The sequence below is a fragment of the Peromyscus leucopus genome, chromosome 19 (genome assembly GCF_004664715.2).
Source record: "Peromyscus leucopus breed LL Stock chromosome 19, UCI_PerLeu_2.1, whole genome shotgun sequence".
Taxonomy (NCBI): Eukaryota; Metazoa; Chordata; class Mammalia; order Rodentia; family Cricetidae; genus Peromyscus; species Peromyscus leucopus.
The window spans coordinates 57513235-57530667 of record NC_051079.1 but is presented as its reverse complement, the minus strand read 5'-3'; the positions used below and the strand labels follow the sequence as shown (position 1 = coordinate 57530667).

The 17433-nt window shown below is 43.3% G+C and overlaps 1 protein-coding gene across 1 annotated transcript in view; it reads right to left on the bottom strand.

The window, feature by feature from the left end:
- Nucleotides 1–14709, bottom strand: part of Ccdc68 (coiled-coil domain containing 68) — a 57042-nt gene extending 42333 nt beyond the window's left edge. Inside the window, exon 1 of the mRNA XM_028864701.2 lies at nucleotides 14553–14709. The gene's annotated coding sequence lies outside the window, so the exon portion shown is untranslated. The remainder of the gene's footprint in view (nucleotides 1–14552) is intronic.
- Between the last annotated feature and the right edge of the window lie 2724 nt (nucleotides 14710–17433).

Below are 17433 nucleotides of genomic sequence, written 5' to 3'. Positions count from 1 at the left end.
CATAACTGTAGATGTAATTCTGAACGGTTTTATTAAATAAGAAACACTTATTCCTTGAGAAAAGCTTAAGAGGTCAGAGCAGTAGCTAAGAGCTGAGACTAAAACCTCCTTCTTACCACACCCTGCCACCGCCGTTCTTCCCCTGAGCAAGAGACCTACTTCCCGTGTGTCTGTCTTTTTATTGACTTTCTGGTCTGCCTTTTTATTAGTTGTAAACCCAACCACATGACCTCCTCATCACTGCCTGTCTATTCAGACCTCCAGTCTCTATGGTTGGTATTGAGATTAAAGGTGTGTGTCTCCATACTGGTAGTGTCCTTGAACACACAGAGATCTGTCTGTCATGTGATCAGTATTAAGAGCGTGTGCTATCACTGCCAGACTTCTGCTAAGTGGCTTGTTATTAGCTCTGACCCCCAGGCACTTTTATTTATTAACATGCAAATAAAATCGCATTTCAGCACAAATAAAATATCACCATACATAACAGGTGAGAGCTCACCACTGTCACGGTCTCCATTGTCTCCCCCAGCAAGCTGCTGAGCCAACCAATGGATGGGAACGCGACAAAAGCAGAAGAAAGAAAAGAATACAGCAAGCGCATGTCACATCATTAACACATTAACTATTTTTTGGTAACTAAATAGTTAATAATGGAAAGTTTTATGGTATGTCAGCTAATAAGCTCAAAAGAATAGACAGAAACTATAGCATTTGGAACTGCTTACCAAGGATTAGATCTAAAAGAATCCTCAAGCTCAGCTAAGAACACTGGGTAAAAAAGGTTAATCAGTAACATGGGCTTCAATACTCAGGCATCCTTGTAACTAAGTCTGCTACAGATTAAGTCTTGGGGTTCGGAGATGGCTCAGTGTTACGAACACTTGCTGCTCTTGAAGAGGATCTATATTTGATTTCCAGCACTGACATTAGCCGCTGACAATCACCTACAACTTCAGTTCCAGGGAATCTGATGCCCTCTTCTGGCATTCCTAGACATTTGTATGCGTGTGCTATACATACACACAGGCACATACATACACATAAAATACAATTTTTAAAAAAGTAAAAAAAAATTTTAAGAGTCTTAAGACACACACAGCTAAATACAATAGATGAATCTTGTTTGAATTTTGCCTTAAACACACTAGGCATATGTAGTTTTTGTTTCTGTTTTTGTTTTTAGATTGATTGGAAAAACGCTGATAGTGAAGAATTCTTATTACACACAGAGAAGTAGCTTTTTTGGTAAAGTGTTTGCCTTACAAACATGAGGAGCTGAAATCAACCCCACTGAATCCAAGGAAAAAGCCAGGCATGGTGGCACTCATTTGTAACCCCAGCAATCCAGAACCAAGAAATAAGCCGATCCCTGAAACTCACTGATCAGCCAACCTAGCCTATTTGACCAGTGTTGGGCCAAAGAAAAAGCCTGTCTCAAAAAAAATTAAAAATGTGGACAGTATGTCAGGAATATCAGGGAGGTTATCTTCTGACCTCTACATGCATATCTGCACAAACATAAACAGGCACACACATGTACACACACACACACACACACACACACACACACACACTCACTCACTCACTCACCACCACTCACTCACTCACTCACTCACACAAAGAACCATTTATGTTTCTAAACTTAAAAGAATGAAGACATCCTTTTAGAAAATTGTCTGTTAGTGACACTTGTTGGGATTTTTGTGGGTAAAATAATAACAATAGGACCTGCTGTGGAGGAACAAACAGTAAAGATGGAGGTCAGACAGACTACATTCATGTCTTATTCAAAAGTTTGGCAAACGATAGGTGACTTGAATCTATGATGTTCTCCACAGATCAGCATGTTCGAACACTGATGGCACTAATCTGGAAGTTTACAGAGCCTCTAGATGATTTGGCTGGAGGAGATGGGTCTCTGAAAGGCTGTAACCTTTCAGTACTACAGCCAGGCCTTGCTTTTGATCCAGTGTCCAGTCTCCTGGTCCTCCCTCCAAGCAAGGAACTCTACCATAGGGTCCCACCACAGAGCCACCCTCCCAAAACAGTGGACCAAAGTAAATCTACCCTCCTTTAAGTTGGACCTCAGACACTTTGTCACAGCGATGAGAAAATTGACCAATAGAAAACAAGATGCAATCCATTCTGTGTACAAAATCGAAGTGTAGAATTATTTGACCTTCTCTACTGATTGGAAAGTTAAGACTCCCATAGTGATGTCATCTTATCCAAGATCACAGTAAAACTAACAGAGACAAAACTCAAACCCTGGTCTTTTTCACCCCAAGTGCAAGGATATTTCCACCCCATTCAGACTGTGTTCCCTAGAAAGAAACAGCAAAATGCTTAAAATCTAGCAATGACCCACGCTGCTAAAAGACAGAGAGAATTTTTATATTGGCCTGCAGCACTTTGCAAGAAGATTGCCTCTAGGGAAGCCACAAAGCCCTGAGTTTATCCTTTAATCTTCAATGAAATTGACAGGGCATGCCAAGAATTTTCCATTTTATTGCAAATCCTCTCAGAAGGCAGCAACGGTTCTCTTTGTTTCAGCAGAACTCAATTTGGCAGCATCAAGTCCGCTGTGTGGAACAACATGGAAGTACTTCCCTCTCTTGGGCCTCTGAAGTCTCTTCCAGGATTAGGGACTTGGTCCACAACAACATTTGAATGCTCAAAGAAAAATAAAACCCCTTAGAGACAATAAGCAATGTGTTCAGAAACTTGAAGATGAAGATAGTCAGCAAACTATACTTTTGCCTTCTGTCTGGGCCTCCTCTGCTTGCACAGCCTACAAATATTATTCTTATATTTTTTTAATGCTTCCAAATAATCCAAAAGTATATCATCTCATGAAATGTGAAATGTATATGAAGTTGAAATTTGTAGCACTAAATTCAGACAAACAAATGGAGCTTGAACCTGAAACATACTCCAGTTCATGTTTTGTGCACCTGTTCCTCAGGCAGGTGGTACTGTTTTGGGGTGACTATGAAGCTTTGGACAGTGAGGTGTAGCTGGCAGACATGGGTGGCGAGAGGTGAGCCTTTGGAGGTTGTTAATCACCCCTTTCTCCCCTCCTTCTCTGTGTAGCTGGTCTGCCATGTTGTCACGAGCCTCCGCCATGTGTTTCTGCTGCCCTACCTTCCCACCAGGATGTACTGAAATCTCTTGGCGATGAGTCAAAGCAGACCTTCCCGCCCTAGGCTGTCTGTGGTCACAGCAGTACTAAAGTAACTAACAGTGTCCATATACCTATATACAGAAGTTGCGCTGTAACACAGCGGTTCTTTGCTGGCATACAGTCCCTGATACTTAGGCCCTACAACGGCACAGGTGAGCCTCTACCACAGAAGCAGCACACAGCAAGCAAAACTAAAGTATTTACTATCTGTCCGTTTCCAGGTAGGAAAAAAGTCTGCTGATGTTGGCATCGGGGCATGGCAGGGAGTAGGGACCGTGGCAGTGGGTGATTGGAGGCAAGCAAAGCCATCGCCCAGCTGGGGCTGTTTTCTCCACTGCAACTCGCTTCTCCACAGCCTTCCTGGACCGAGGTACTTTCATTTTCCTTTTTCACATGGTATGCGTTGTGTGCATGCATTTCATCACTAAACTCGAATCTTTAGGGGGAAAAAAACAGTCCCCTGCTTTCTTTGTCTTTCCCAATTTCACAAGCACATTGGGCCCATGTCATAGATCCTAAAATACGTTTTCTTCTCTGCCTTTCATGCCTAATAACAAGGGCATCTCCTCCTTCATCCCTGATAAGTCACCCTCAATTACGTTCTCTCAAAAACACCATCCTCCCTACACACTAGTTATAAAAGTTACATGCAATTTTAGCCTGAATTTATATATAAATGTAAAATAAGGGGGACAATTCCCCAAAATGCAAAATGGGTTATTCTTATTGGCTGGTTGCAGGAGGCACTCAATGGACCAATGCACTGCAACCTCCGAAGACGAGCCATCCATAACAGGGGAGAGAAGTCAGACCCCTGTGGTTTGAGAGCTTTACATCCAATGGTATCTGTATGAAATTAAATTCCATTTCTCTTTGGTTCAGAAAACTTTTGTGCCTAGAGTCCCTGAGTGGAATAAAGAAATCCTAGATAGAGGTGCGTGTGGTGTGTGTGTTGGGGGCGGGGGAGGGTGGCAGGCAGCAAAGTCCAAGCAGCCATATGGCATTATCATCCTGGGGAAAATCCATGTTAGCATTTTATTTCAGCCAGAAGTAGATTAGACAGATAAAATGTTCAAAATAAAACACAATCAGTTAATTAAAGCGAGGAAAGGCTTTATTTGTTTTATGCTAGGATGGATTGAAGACAGCTTCCATGTGGCACCGTGCCAAGAGGAGGTATTTCCTATATCAGGCCTTGTAAACAAGGCAGCAGGGGTTGCTGGGCTGGCCCCTCATCTTCAGCCAAGGCAGCTTTGCTTTGTCTTACCACACAGCATCATCCCTAGAGCTTTCAGTGAATAAAAAGGGTTCTGTAGCTAAAAAGTTTGGAGGGAGCTCTCCTAGCTTCCTGGCCCCTTGGATACATCACCACCCAGGAGACAGCCAGCATGGGTGCTCCCCCATCGTTCAGTGCCTCAGTTTCTTCATAGTAAAATTCAGGAAATATTAACTATTAATAATAAAAATCAACAGGGGGCGGTTTGTGAGTTAATATTTGTCAAGCACTAAGCACACATAATATATAATGAATGATTTGCACATGTTTGTCATATGAGTAAATAAAATATGAGACAATTATCCATAATTAAAGCTGAAGAGCAGGCTGAGTGTTTTTTTCCCCCCATTGGGGAAAAAAAATCAGGTAATAATTTGAAATAGTCTGCACTCTGAGCTGGGCTACAAAGCGAAGTTTGCTTGAGGGGCATTTTGAAATCAGCAAATTATATCAGTCATTCCTTATTGCTAAAGCATCAGTAGTTTGTCAACATATCCAAATGATGATGTTAGCAATAGTTTACAGTCTACACAGCAATGCGGACATATTGTGGTACATTGTTTTCTGTGAGATAAACCAATACACCACTGGACCTGAATGATATAATTAAACCCACTTCACTGTTCAAAGACTTGAGAAGACCTAAGGGAGTATGAAGTAAGTTCATATAAGGCTTTGCTACGCATCTATCTGTGACCCTCCTCCAAATTTACAGGCTGAAGTCCTAGCCCCCAGGATCTCAAAACAGGACTTTCTTTGAAATAGGGTAACTGCATGTATAGTAAGAGTAGGTAAAAATGATGTGCCACAGTAGCCGTGTGACCTCCACTCCAACTGCAGACACCTTTAGGTATAAGGGGGGTTTGGAGATGGACTCATTAGAACAAGGCCATGTGGAGATGAAGGCACACATGGAGTGATGTTTCAAGGATTTGCTTCAGACCTCTAGCAGCCTGGAGGGAAGCCTGCAACAGACTCTTTTCCGTGTTCCCAAACAGATCTAACTTGCAAATGCCTGGATCTTAGACTTCCAAACTTCAGAACTCCAAAACGGCAAACCTCTGTTTAAGCCACTCAGCTGGTGGTCGTAGGTTAGAGCTGCTGCTGTAGGGATCCAAGACAGGGCTACTTGTCGTCAAGAAACATTAACAAAGGCACAAGACAACAACTCAAGCAGAACTTTCTCTTTGCTTTTGGAGCGGTTCATCCTTTCTTGCAGTAGAGATTTCCTGAACGTTGCTGCGGTAGGAGCTGTGTCTACAGGTTCAGTCTCTGAAAAGACTGCTACATAGAACTTTGAGTTCAGCAAGGGAGGCAGAGAGGAATACATAAATACGTGTGTTGGGGGGTGCAGCGTAAAGAATAAAGCGGACTGGGGGAGCAGGATGAAAGAAAGTGCCGCTAGGGATAAACACGAAGGAAGCCAACTCAGGGAGGTCCCACTGGAGAAAAGTCTGGAACAGAGTAAAACCTGTGGCTACCTGGAAAAGCAGATTCCAGGTGGGAGCAGGAGGAGGGGCAAAGCGGATTTGCTTGAGTTCGTTCTGAGGGCACCATGGCAGACAGCACAGAGCAGCGGGCACTGGCTACCCAGAACATGATGTGCCCCCCAGATTGATGGAATCATCATTTACATTCGGCCCTAGTCTTGAAAGAAAAATCCCCTCACAAATCCACCAAGGAAGAAGCAGGAAGTGGTGGTGGCCATTGGCCTTCCAGGAAGAGCCCCACCTGCTCTTCCTTAGTCCTAATCTTACAGAATTAGCCTCACAGGGACCCTCCCACTTTACGAACCTGGTTTTTCAACTTCCCCACCAATTCTGGAGGCAAGTACACATCCTTACAGCAGATTCTTACTGGCAACGTCATTCAGGCAATTACAGTGTTCTGTAAGCAGGAGCCCCTGACTGGTTTTGCCACATTTCCTGCGTTTTCAGGTTTCAGAATTTTGGCCCTGAGCTAACAACATTGTTTGTTTTTGATCACTAGGATAGATGTATGCTTTGATACCAGCTCAACTGTAAAAGTTAGTTAGGAGAAAAGTCCCACAGGGTGAGCAGGTTGTGAGGGGAAGGAGCCGTGCATCTCCGAGCCTTGGAGAGAATTTTATGCCTAAAATATTAAGTAGCACACCTGTTCTGTGACATTACACAGCACAATGGTGACATTCAGTGTCTGGTTGTAAGCCCGGGTGACAGGTTTTATACCTGAAAATGAAGCACAGCCCAAGGCATGCATGTAACACAGAACCTAAGCTCTGCTTCCAAGCCTTCCACTATGATATTCTTAGGAAGGGTTAATTCTGTTCATCCATGTGTTTATTCTTCAGTACACACACACACACACACACACACACACACACACACACACACACACGTGTGTGTGTATTATGCATAAGACCTAGAGAAAATTCCTAAATATAAAATATAAGGTATTTTTTGGAAGAGAACTATCACTGCAAGTACAATATATTATATAATATGTCTGTGACATAGGAATCGCTTGCCATTGTATTTGCAGACCCCTCCCAGCTTCAGCCTTTCTGCCTGCCCCCAGTGTTCCACTCGTGTTTATCTATAATCCATTATCCTCCCTCCCTTAATTTGCCCCTTTCCCACACAAAAGTTCCCTTTTCCAGTTTCCTGGCCTCCATTTGGGCTCCAGGTTAAATACCCACAACAAATTAGAATCCATATGTGGGAGAAAATATAAAACATTCGTTCTTCCAAACCTGAGTAACCTCATTCAAAACAATTTTTTCAGGTCCATCCATCTGTTTGCAGACTTCACTTTTCTTTGTAGCTGACTAATACTGTGTTTATGTATAAACCACTCTTTGACCCATCTGCCTGTTGATGAACATCTAGTTGGTTCCATTTCTGAGCGATTGTGAATACAACAGCGATGGACATGGGATGAAGCATATCTGTAGCAGGTTACGAAGTCTGCTGGGTACATAGCCAAGGTTGGTATCACTAGGCCACATGGCTGTTCTCGTTCTTGGTTTCTGAGACACCTCCAGATTGATTTCCAAAGTGCCTGCACTAGTTCATGGTCCCACCCACACCACATGAGTTCCCCCTTCCCCTGCCTCCACACCAGCACTTGCTGACACTTGTACTCCTGATGACGGCCATTCCAACTTGAGGGAAGAAGAATTCCAGAGCAGTTTTACTTTTCTGTTCCCTGATGGCTGAGGATACTGAGAACTCTTAGTGTGTCCTTGCCATTTGCATTTACATTTCTTCTCTTGAGAAGTTTTTGTTCAGTTCCACAGCCCATTTCCATTCTTCTTCTTCTTCTTCTTCTTCTTCTTCTTCTTCTTCTTCTTCTTCTTCTTCTTCTTCTTCTTCTTCTCCTCCTCCTCCTCCTCCTCCTCCTCCTCCTCCTCCTCTTCTTCTCTCTCTCTCTCCTCTCTTTCTCCTTTACTTTCTGACAGCAGTTTCCCCTTCCTCCTCTCCTCCCTATCTCTCCCAAACCTCCCTATCCCCTCCCCCATCCAGTCCTCCATTTCTATTCAGAAAGGGCAGGCTTCCCATGGATATCAACAAAACATGGCATATCAAGTCTAAGTAAGACTAAGCACCTGCCCTTGTATTAAGACACAGCCCATTTTTAATTGGATTATTTTTGTTCAGTACAGGGAAAAGCAGGAAAGAGGAGGGTTAACTGAAGGAAGGTGGTGTGAAAAGCCACACAGAAGTTACTATCTCACAACCCAACCCAAAAACACCAGCTGAAGGGATGGTAGAAGACACGTGAAATGAAAGAAGAGGGGGGAATACCAAGAGCTATAGAATTATGTTGTAGAATATTATTCTAAGGTGTGTTACTTTTGACTATGTTGCATTTGTTTAACTCTGTGAAGCTGCGTTACTGTGCCTGTGTAAAACACATGATGGTCTAGTAAAGAGCTGAACAGCCAATAGCAAGGCAGGAAAAAGGATAGGCGGGGCTGGCAGGCAGAGAGAATAGATAGAGGGAGAAATCTGGGGGGAAAAAGCTAGCTAGGAGCCAGAAAAGGAGGAGGACTCCAGGAGTCAACCACTCAGCTACACAGCCAGCCATGGAATAGAGTAAGATTTATAGAAGTAAGAGAATTGGAAAAGCCCAGAGGCAAAAGATAGATGGGATAAGTTAAGATAAGCTGGCAAGAAACTAAGCCAAACTAAGGCCGGGCATTCATAAGTAAAATAAGCCTCTATGTGTGGTTTATTTGGGAGCTGGGTGGCACCCCCCCAAAAAAAAAAAAACAGTAAAAAAAAACCCACAACAGGATTAAGCAAGAATGGAAGCTGGAGAATGGAGGGAAGGAGGGAGTGGAAAGTGAGTTAACCAAAAGTGAGGATGAATGAAAACCCTGTACTCAGGAAACCAATTTCAAAACACAACTTAAAAAAAAATTTAAAAAAAAGATTTTGAATGGAATTAGCATTGGTATTGGTCAGGGAGACCCCAGGGATCACCAAAACAAGACAGGCTGTTGTCATTTGTCATTACCCTTTGTAACCCATCATAATTGCATGGTAAGGCCCTATTCTTGAACACACCACACACTTGACTTCTGAACACAGAGAAATAAGTAATCAATATTAAACCAGCCAGGACACCTCCCACCTCTTGCTTTCATAGAGCCAGAAGGTGCTATGTAGGCTACAGGAAGAGAGAAGACAGCAATAGTCTTGCTCAGGGCTGGATCCTGCATGGTGCAATTACCAATGAGCTCACTGGTGGAATAGTGGCATGACTGTTAGGGGGTAAAGAACTGCTCCACAGGATGGAATTTCATGCCTTGTTCTGTATAGTCCTGGTCAAATGCCCATGGATACAGATCTACGGCTTCTGGTCTGGGAGTGCGGGAAAGGCTGACTATGAAAAGGCTATGGAAAACAGGGGTCAAAGTCACGACAAAACTGTTTCACATTGTGCTGTGACATGCTGTGATAACAGAGACAACAAGAGCCTTCTAAGAGGATCAAGACAGTTCATCACCGATTTTCCCTGGCTACCCACTGGACACACTGACCAGGGAAGCAGTGAGGTGATTTTCACTCTTCCTCCTCTCCTCCAAATTCAATCCCCCAGTCTCATCCCCAGCTCTGTAGCATACTGCCTGCTGAGGCCTCCCCTTCGTGGCACTCATCGCCAGAGGATCACACTATAGCCCTTCTCGCCACCCCATTCCTCAACTCCCGCTGACATTCCTGGAAACCCTCTGGTCCAATTCAGCCAGGGAACCATGTAATCAATCCCTGGATCACCCCATCTCATCCACAGCTCTGTAACAGACCACCTACGTGGCCTCTCCTCCTTCTCTGTCCCCACTCCAGGGGTCTACCCAGATTCCAGTGGCCAACTCTGCTTTTCTCCCTCCAGAGGATCCCCTCAGCCCCTTCTATCCCATCCATTCTTGAGTGTCAGCTCCCAATACCCAGAAAGACATTATATCCATACTCCCAGTAGCCACCACTTGGCAGTATCCCAGAAGCATTCCCTACCAGGGAACCCACAGCTCCACACTCTCCTAAGAACAAGAGAAGGCAAAAGAAAGCAAGGAACAAAATACCCACGCAACAAAAACAAGACCAGGTAATCGGCACCTAGAATTACAATCATCCTAAACTCAGATGCCTAGACATCAGCCTAAAAACGCAAATAACGGCTAGGACAATATGTCTCCACTGGAGTCCAGCAATCCTACTACAGTAGCCACCCTCACCCCCCAAATGCTCAGAGATCTCTTTGGAAGAGGATGTGGAAAGAGTATAAGAGCCCGAGGGGATGGAGGACACCAAGGAAACAAGGCCTTCTGGACACAGCACACCTATGAACTCACAGAGGCTGTGGCATCATGAACAGGGCCTGCACTCATCTGCCTCTGATGGGCTCCTAGAAATAAGAGAGGTAGACGGACACTGATTTCCACCCATAACTCAAAAGCTATCTCTATTTGATAATCACTTGCAAATGAAAAATTAGTTTTCTCTAGGGGAGTCTCATGGGTAAACAAACCACCCTTAAGTAAGTCCCATGCCCAGCAGCAGATGGCTAGAAAACTAACTCAGTGGCATCTTTGGAGGTTCTTTATCTCATAATGTTTTATCAGGGCTTTTTGTCTTTTTTAACCCTACAGGTCCTTTGCATATATATTATGACTTCCACTTTTGTGTTTTTATGGGATTCCTATGTGTATGAACATGTGCATCTCTGTGTTTATTTGTGTGTCTTGTGCTTTTTCTTCTGTTTTTATTTTATTTTCCTTTCTTTCAGTATTATTTCTTAGATGTCTGTTTGTTTTCTAAAGAGAAACAAAAGGGTGTGGATCCGGATGGGATGACGGGGAGGAGGAACTGGGAGGCATAGGGAGGGGAAATTGTAATCAGAATATATTGTTTGAGAAATATCTATTTTCAATATAAGGGAAAAAAAATAAAGTTAATCATGAGTACTAACATAAAAGAGCAGGAAGAAATGCGTAAGAAATAGATGAGTATTTGCAACAAGATCTAAATTTGACTCATGAACCTTCAACTCCTCTTGCGGCACTAAAATACCTGACCCTTCTGAATGGTTTTCTTGAGTCCCTTTACATGCAGATTATTGAAGCAATGACTACGAAATCTGTTCAGAGTCTGAAGCGGCCAAGACCGTTCTTTCTGCTACCATTTGTGATCCTTTCTGTACAATGAAGATGCCTGGTTCTCCCAAAACACCATTCTACCTAGACTCAAGTGATAATGGAAAGATACTAGAGAGGGGCAGATAGATGCCTGGTGTTGACAGTATGGACTTCCTGCTGTCAATCTTAACAACATAGATGAACTCAAGGAAAATAATCAGTAGGCACTCACAGCTCAATGTCTATGGAGTTCTTCCTCTTGGTGGAGCCACACAGCATGAGGGACGCTTCCACACTAATTCCTGAAGTGTGTGGCAGGGGAAAGGATGAAGATGGAATCCTGGATGGGGAACAGACTACTTAGGGGGGATTTGGAATAAGATTGCCACTGCAAAGCTTTTCCAGAGCTTCTGTTTTGTGGTATTGGAAACCTTTATCAAGGTGGGAAAAACAAAAGGCCTGACTAGGCTCGAACAGTCAGGGTCTCTCACAGGACCTTCAGAAGGCTCCTTTGACATTTCAAACAGAAAAGTCGAGCTGTATGTGAGAACATATTCAATACAGAAAATAATATTATTTGATTCAGGTTATCTTGTCCTCAAATTAGGCTTTCTTAAAAATTTCTTGCATTCTAAGTTGCCCCCCCCAAAGAAGACCTCATGCTATCTTACTGTTCATGTTTTCTACAGTGGGAACTTTGAGCAGTGACAGAAAGGCACTCATGGAGACATTGTCTTCTCCCTGGATCTCAGAACCTGGGGACTCTTTACAAGAGTTTTAGCTCAAGGACAGAAAAGCCTTAATCATCATGCATCACCCTCCTCCAAAGGCGTTCCTTGTCAAAGCACACAGCAAGGTAAATGGGGGCCTAGAGAGAAATCAGTTTCCTGAATCCTAAGTTATTCCCAAAAGCCACTCACTGCTTTTGCAACACTGGGACAAGATTATTTGATTTCCTAGACAGTTTCAGACAGAAAATTCCGCTGTTTAACAGGAATGAGATGATATATTTGTAATGTTGATATCAAAAATTGCCTGGGGATGTAGCTTAGCTTGTACCTGTGTTTTCCAAGTGTGCACTAGGTCCTGAGTTTGATCCCCTGCACTGCAGGAAATCAGATATGTTTCAGAGTATTTTGATTTCACCTCCAACAAATCTGTTTTCAAAGAAACCGAATAAAGGCAAGAATAACTTGAACATATCTGATTTGCCCACTATGGGAAATTGTAATAATTGTTGCTATTTTTTTTCTAATTTAAAGGGGAAAATAATTATGTGAATAAGTTTTTCTTAAATTTAAAAATTTTTGCTCACATTTCTCTCCAGAATCACTGCTACCCAATGCAACACATTTAATCTTTAGTTATTCTTTAAGACACTCACATTTGACATTTTAGGCTCAATAGTTCCATGTGAGTAATATTAAACCAAGAATCTATAGTTTCTAAGTTTTCCCCAAATACAGGAAATAAAACAGCACTGGACAAAATAGCATGGAGTTCTCTACATTGTAGATTTAGTTATGAGTGAGGAAAACTTCTTTCAGAAGGAAGTTTCTCATATCCATGTCAAAATTGACAGGCTGCTGTTGGTATTCTTCCTGATATCTGATCGTACAATGCCCTGGAGGGATCCATTATTGTATAACCAGACAGGAATGTGTCTTCCTGTGCCTTCAACATGGAATATGGTGCCAGGCAGGAACACCTAAAGAATGTGTGATCTGGTCCACAAACTCACAATTGCTTCAAGTGTTTTCTAAAGCTGAATGTAAATAAAGAAGCCTACTAACGTTTGTTTCCCAAACCCATGTAGAGGGCAGATTTCGTGCTTCACAAAATGTAAGTTTATTTGAACAGGTTATAAATTAATCAAACACAAGATACTGTTGGGTGACTACAACCTGAATCAATCCATGAGTCGTTTGTAGCGCATGTTTGTTGATTTGAAATGTTTCAATCAACAAATGGTCATCTAAATTGGATGCACCTGTCTCAGTTCAAAATACATGAACCTACAAGTTTAATCACTTCAATTCTCTTCAACATCTTTTCTCTCATCAGCAATTTTCTGAAGTAAATATTTTTACAGCTTCGGTCAAATCTAACTTACATTTTTTTTTAAAGCATTTTGGCCAAAAGGTGCATTACACCCCAAGTCCACTGTTGGAGCACATTTGAAATAGCCAAGCTCAAAAAATGATATTATGTGGATTTATTCGGGTTGTGGCTCCTATTAGTAAGTCTTGAACAGTGCCTGTGTTTATTTCAAAGTCTCTTTCTGGCTAGGACAGAGGATCAATTTATTTTGAAATGAACAAATTACGAATCTTAAGACCTTGTCTGTCTGTGTGGGTCCTAGGACATGCGACCTCTTTTCATTAGTTATGGAGTTGAGCAGTCACACAGTGTTCTTACCTGCCTGAGACACAACGCATGGTCTCTCTTCCCCTCTCCCTTCCCTTCCCCCTCCCTCTACATGGAGAGACAGAGGGAGAGGGGCACCTCAGAACCACAGAACAAGAGCACCAATTGTGCACGGCCACCTGACACTTGGCCCAGCTCAAGTTTCTGGAAAACCAGTCTTCAGTAGAGCTGAATATTTAATGGCACAGGGGTAACATCAGGAGGCTACACCACCTTTTGTCATTCCTCAACTTTCTGTTTGCCAAAGTATCATCTAATTCAGCTAACCTTTATATAGCACAAACGGAAGGGGGCAGGAGGCTCGCTTCCAGGAAAACAGCTGTGAGGTGACTGACGGTGGAACATTATTATGTCCTGGGGCTGGAGGCATGCGCTATGCTCTGAAGTTTATGTTCACTTTTTTTTTTTTTTTTTTTTTTTTTCCTCCTGAAAGAGGCTGAAAATTCACACCCACGGTGATCCTAGCACCCGAACTGCCTCTGTAGGTGATTTTGCTCGCTGGCAACGCTGCCCAGGCCCGTCTAAAATCTAGACCGAACAGCACGAAACTGCTCAGCAGTGGGCTGTCCCCTTGCTGCACCTGCAGCTTCGCCACTCGGCGCTAACAGCTGATACCTTTGCTCATCTCTGCTGCTAAAAATCGCGGAAGCAGAAACGGCCGCGCCAGTGGAATCAGCGTTTTCTACAGGATCGCTGAAACAGGCAGACAGCCCGTGTCTCCGGAGTTCTGACTAAGGGACTGACTAACAACACCCTAAATAAACAAGCAGGTGTGTGTGCCCTGGGGTGGATTCCTTTGTAGGAGAAAGGCAACTTTCTCTCTCCTTGAAACTTCGGGCCAGGGAATTCGAGCGCCCAGAACTGAGGTTCCAAGAAACACCCTCCTCACCTCTTCAAGACCTCTTCCCTCCTTTCCAGGAACCGTCCCAGGGCTCAAAGCTCCACTGGGTGACCCGCTCCAAGGTCACCTGGCGTCACCCCCCCCCACACACACACACCTGGTGCGCCTCTGGTGCGGCCACAGCTGTATGGGGCTCGCCTACCTTGGAAGGCGCTCAGTGCACGGCCCCGCCTGCTGCAGCTCGGGGAGATCCGGGATGAGCCCAAGGTCGGTCCCCAGCTGGTGCAGTTTGGCGACTGTGGGCAGCCAGTGCTCAGTTAGGTAGGGCGTCCAGGGCAGAGTCCGGTGCTGGGCGGGCCCCGTGGGAGGAGCCTCTGCTCTCCAAAGCCTGGGACGTGCGGACCACGCCCTAAGGGGCCTGTCCCAGGAGAGAGGCCCTAGAGGAGGGGCCCTAGCTGATGAAGAACTATTTGCACCTAAGTACACAAACTCATTTCGTGTGTGTGTGTGTGTGTGTGTGTGTGTGTGTGTGTGTGTGTGTGTGTGTGTTTTAATAAAACTTTATTTGGGGATGATCTGAAACCGAACAGTTGAAAAATCAGGAGGAAAAATTCCCTTGACCCCTCAGCCAGTGCCCCCAAGGTACACACTTTCACAGAGGTGGGTGTGTTGAAACTGTGAAGTTAACAATGTCCATTACTAGTAGCAAACCTCAAACTTTCTGCAAATGTCACTAGTTTTTTAGCTAATACCTTTTACCCCCACCCCCAGATCCCATTCAAAATGCTACATGGCATTAGTATAGTTCACCTTGACTCTGCTGGTCTGTGACAGTTTCTTAGTCCTTCCTTGTTTCGAAGAGCTTTGGCGATTTGAGGTACACCAGTGAGGTTTATGTAAGTATCCCACCTGTCCGTCAGGTGTCTTTCACACGTGGCTATGTGTGTACGAGGAAGAAAACCACAGGGACCAGTCCCCTCTCGTGCTCAAGATGATGGCAACAGCACATCACTGGCAATGTTGACCTTGATTCCGTGATTAAAGTCAAGGCTAGGCTAGGTGTCTCCGCTGAGTTACTATTTTTCTCTTCTTACACTGTCTTCTTTGTATTGAAATCACCCAATTCATTTTACTCCAAGTGAAAGGGAGATTGAGCTCTACTTCCTGTAGTATCCAGACATTACTATTTAAGGCTTTTTTTCCCCTTATCTCTCACGTATCTGTGCAATCCGTTACATCAGTATGGACCTGTATATTTATTTTATGGGAGACCATTTTAGTTATTTTTCTATGTCCCTTCGAAAGTTTACAAATGTTTAGGCCTTTGAGGAAAAGCAAAAACAAAGACACAAGACCAAACAACAACACTTCTTTCTTCACTCCTCTCACATTTAACAGGATATAAAAAACTGCTGCCTAACCCCGCAATATCAAAAGGCTTTTCCAAATTTCCCTTTGAACCCAACATATCTGAAGGAAGGAAGTGGCATTTTCTCAACAAATTCATGTGTGTGGATTATGGCCCAATTGGAAAAGTGAAAGTTGATAGCTTTTTTTTTTTTTCAGAACTTGATATTTTTATTAAAGCCAAAGAAACAGTAATTTTCAATAATGAAACGAAGCCTTATAAAGGCACCCTTATAAAATGAAGCCTTATATTAAGGAAGACCAGTGAGGTAGTTCAGAGAAGAGAGGTAACTGTTTGCAGTTCTTTCCACATAAATTCAGTCCCAGATCCCACAAGACGGCAGGAGATAAATGAGTCTGAACAGCTGTTTTCTGACCTGCACAGACAGACATGCTCAGTACACATATATTTACATACATACATGCATACACACCGAATTAATTAACTAGTTAGTTAATTTTAAAATAAAACAAACTAATGAAATTATCTTTGGCAAGAAAGAGCAAGAGATTGAAAACCTAAAAATGATACTCTTAAGATGATAGCTTCTCAGGTAATGCTCTGTTCACTAATCCATGGGACTCTGTTAAACCTCGTACGCATGTGCTTGTGGAAAACTCATGATCCAAAGATAGCCACGGATGTTTATTCCTGGCTTAAACACAGGAGTTCAGATGCTACCAACCATTTGCTATTTGGCTTTGGATTGCTCCTGTTTGCTTTTGCTGGCCTGTTCCTCAAACATCATACTTCCTCCCCTCAGCTTGGCTTTCACTCAGCTTTTGGTGCCACCTTGCTGACAAGGCTCTCTCCACCCCTCTGTCTGGCCAGAATCCTCCTCACAACAGTAACTCTATTCCTGCACTGACCCAGGATGTGCCAGGTAAACATAATGAACAGCCCACAGAGGTGACTGTCTTCCTACTTTACAACTGCTCTGTGACTTTATATTTAAGTGTTATTAGATTTGCTAATAGAGTAAATCTTATCCCCCTGCCCCCCCACACTGAATCTCAAATGACCATGGCCATTTAAAAATGAGAATTTTCAGGGCCATAGAGATGGCTCAGTGGTTAAGACACTGTACTGGCTGCTCTTTCAGAGAACCCGGGTTCAATTTCTAGCACCCACATTGAAGCTCACAACTGTCTGTAATTCCAGCTCCAGGGGATCTGGCATCCTCACACAGACATGTAGGCAGGCAAAACACCAATGCAAATAAAGTAAAAATAAATACATGTTCAAACATGAGATCTTTCTTAAGCAGTTAGGTCTTGGGCCCTGTGAGTTTGGTATCCTTGGAAAAACAGGAGAGAAGGAATCTGTAATTTGAGGACACAGCAGAGAAAGGACACAAAGGAGGAAGAGGGTATCACATATCACATCTGTGTGGGCTTCAATCTTTGAACTTCCAAGTCTTTAAAATGTGAGAAACGAAATTGATTATTCAGCCAGTTAAATATAGACCTACGGCATTTTGTTATTGCAGTCAGAGTGGATTAAGACAATGTCCCTGAAGAAATCTGCAAAATCAGATAGAAAAGTAAGATTCTGTGTACTTTCCTAAATCCACACTTTTCTGGGCATGCAGTCTCAGAGTTAACCATTAGACTAGTCTACCTGTGATATAGGACTCAAGCTGCAGGTAAAACAGGGGTGGAGTAATAGGAAGAAG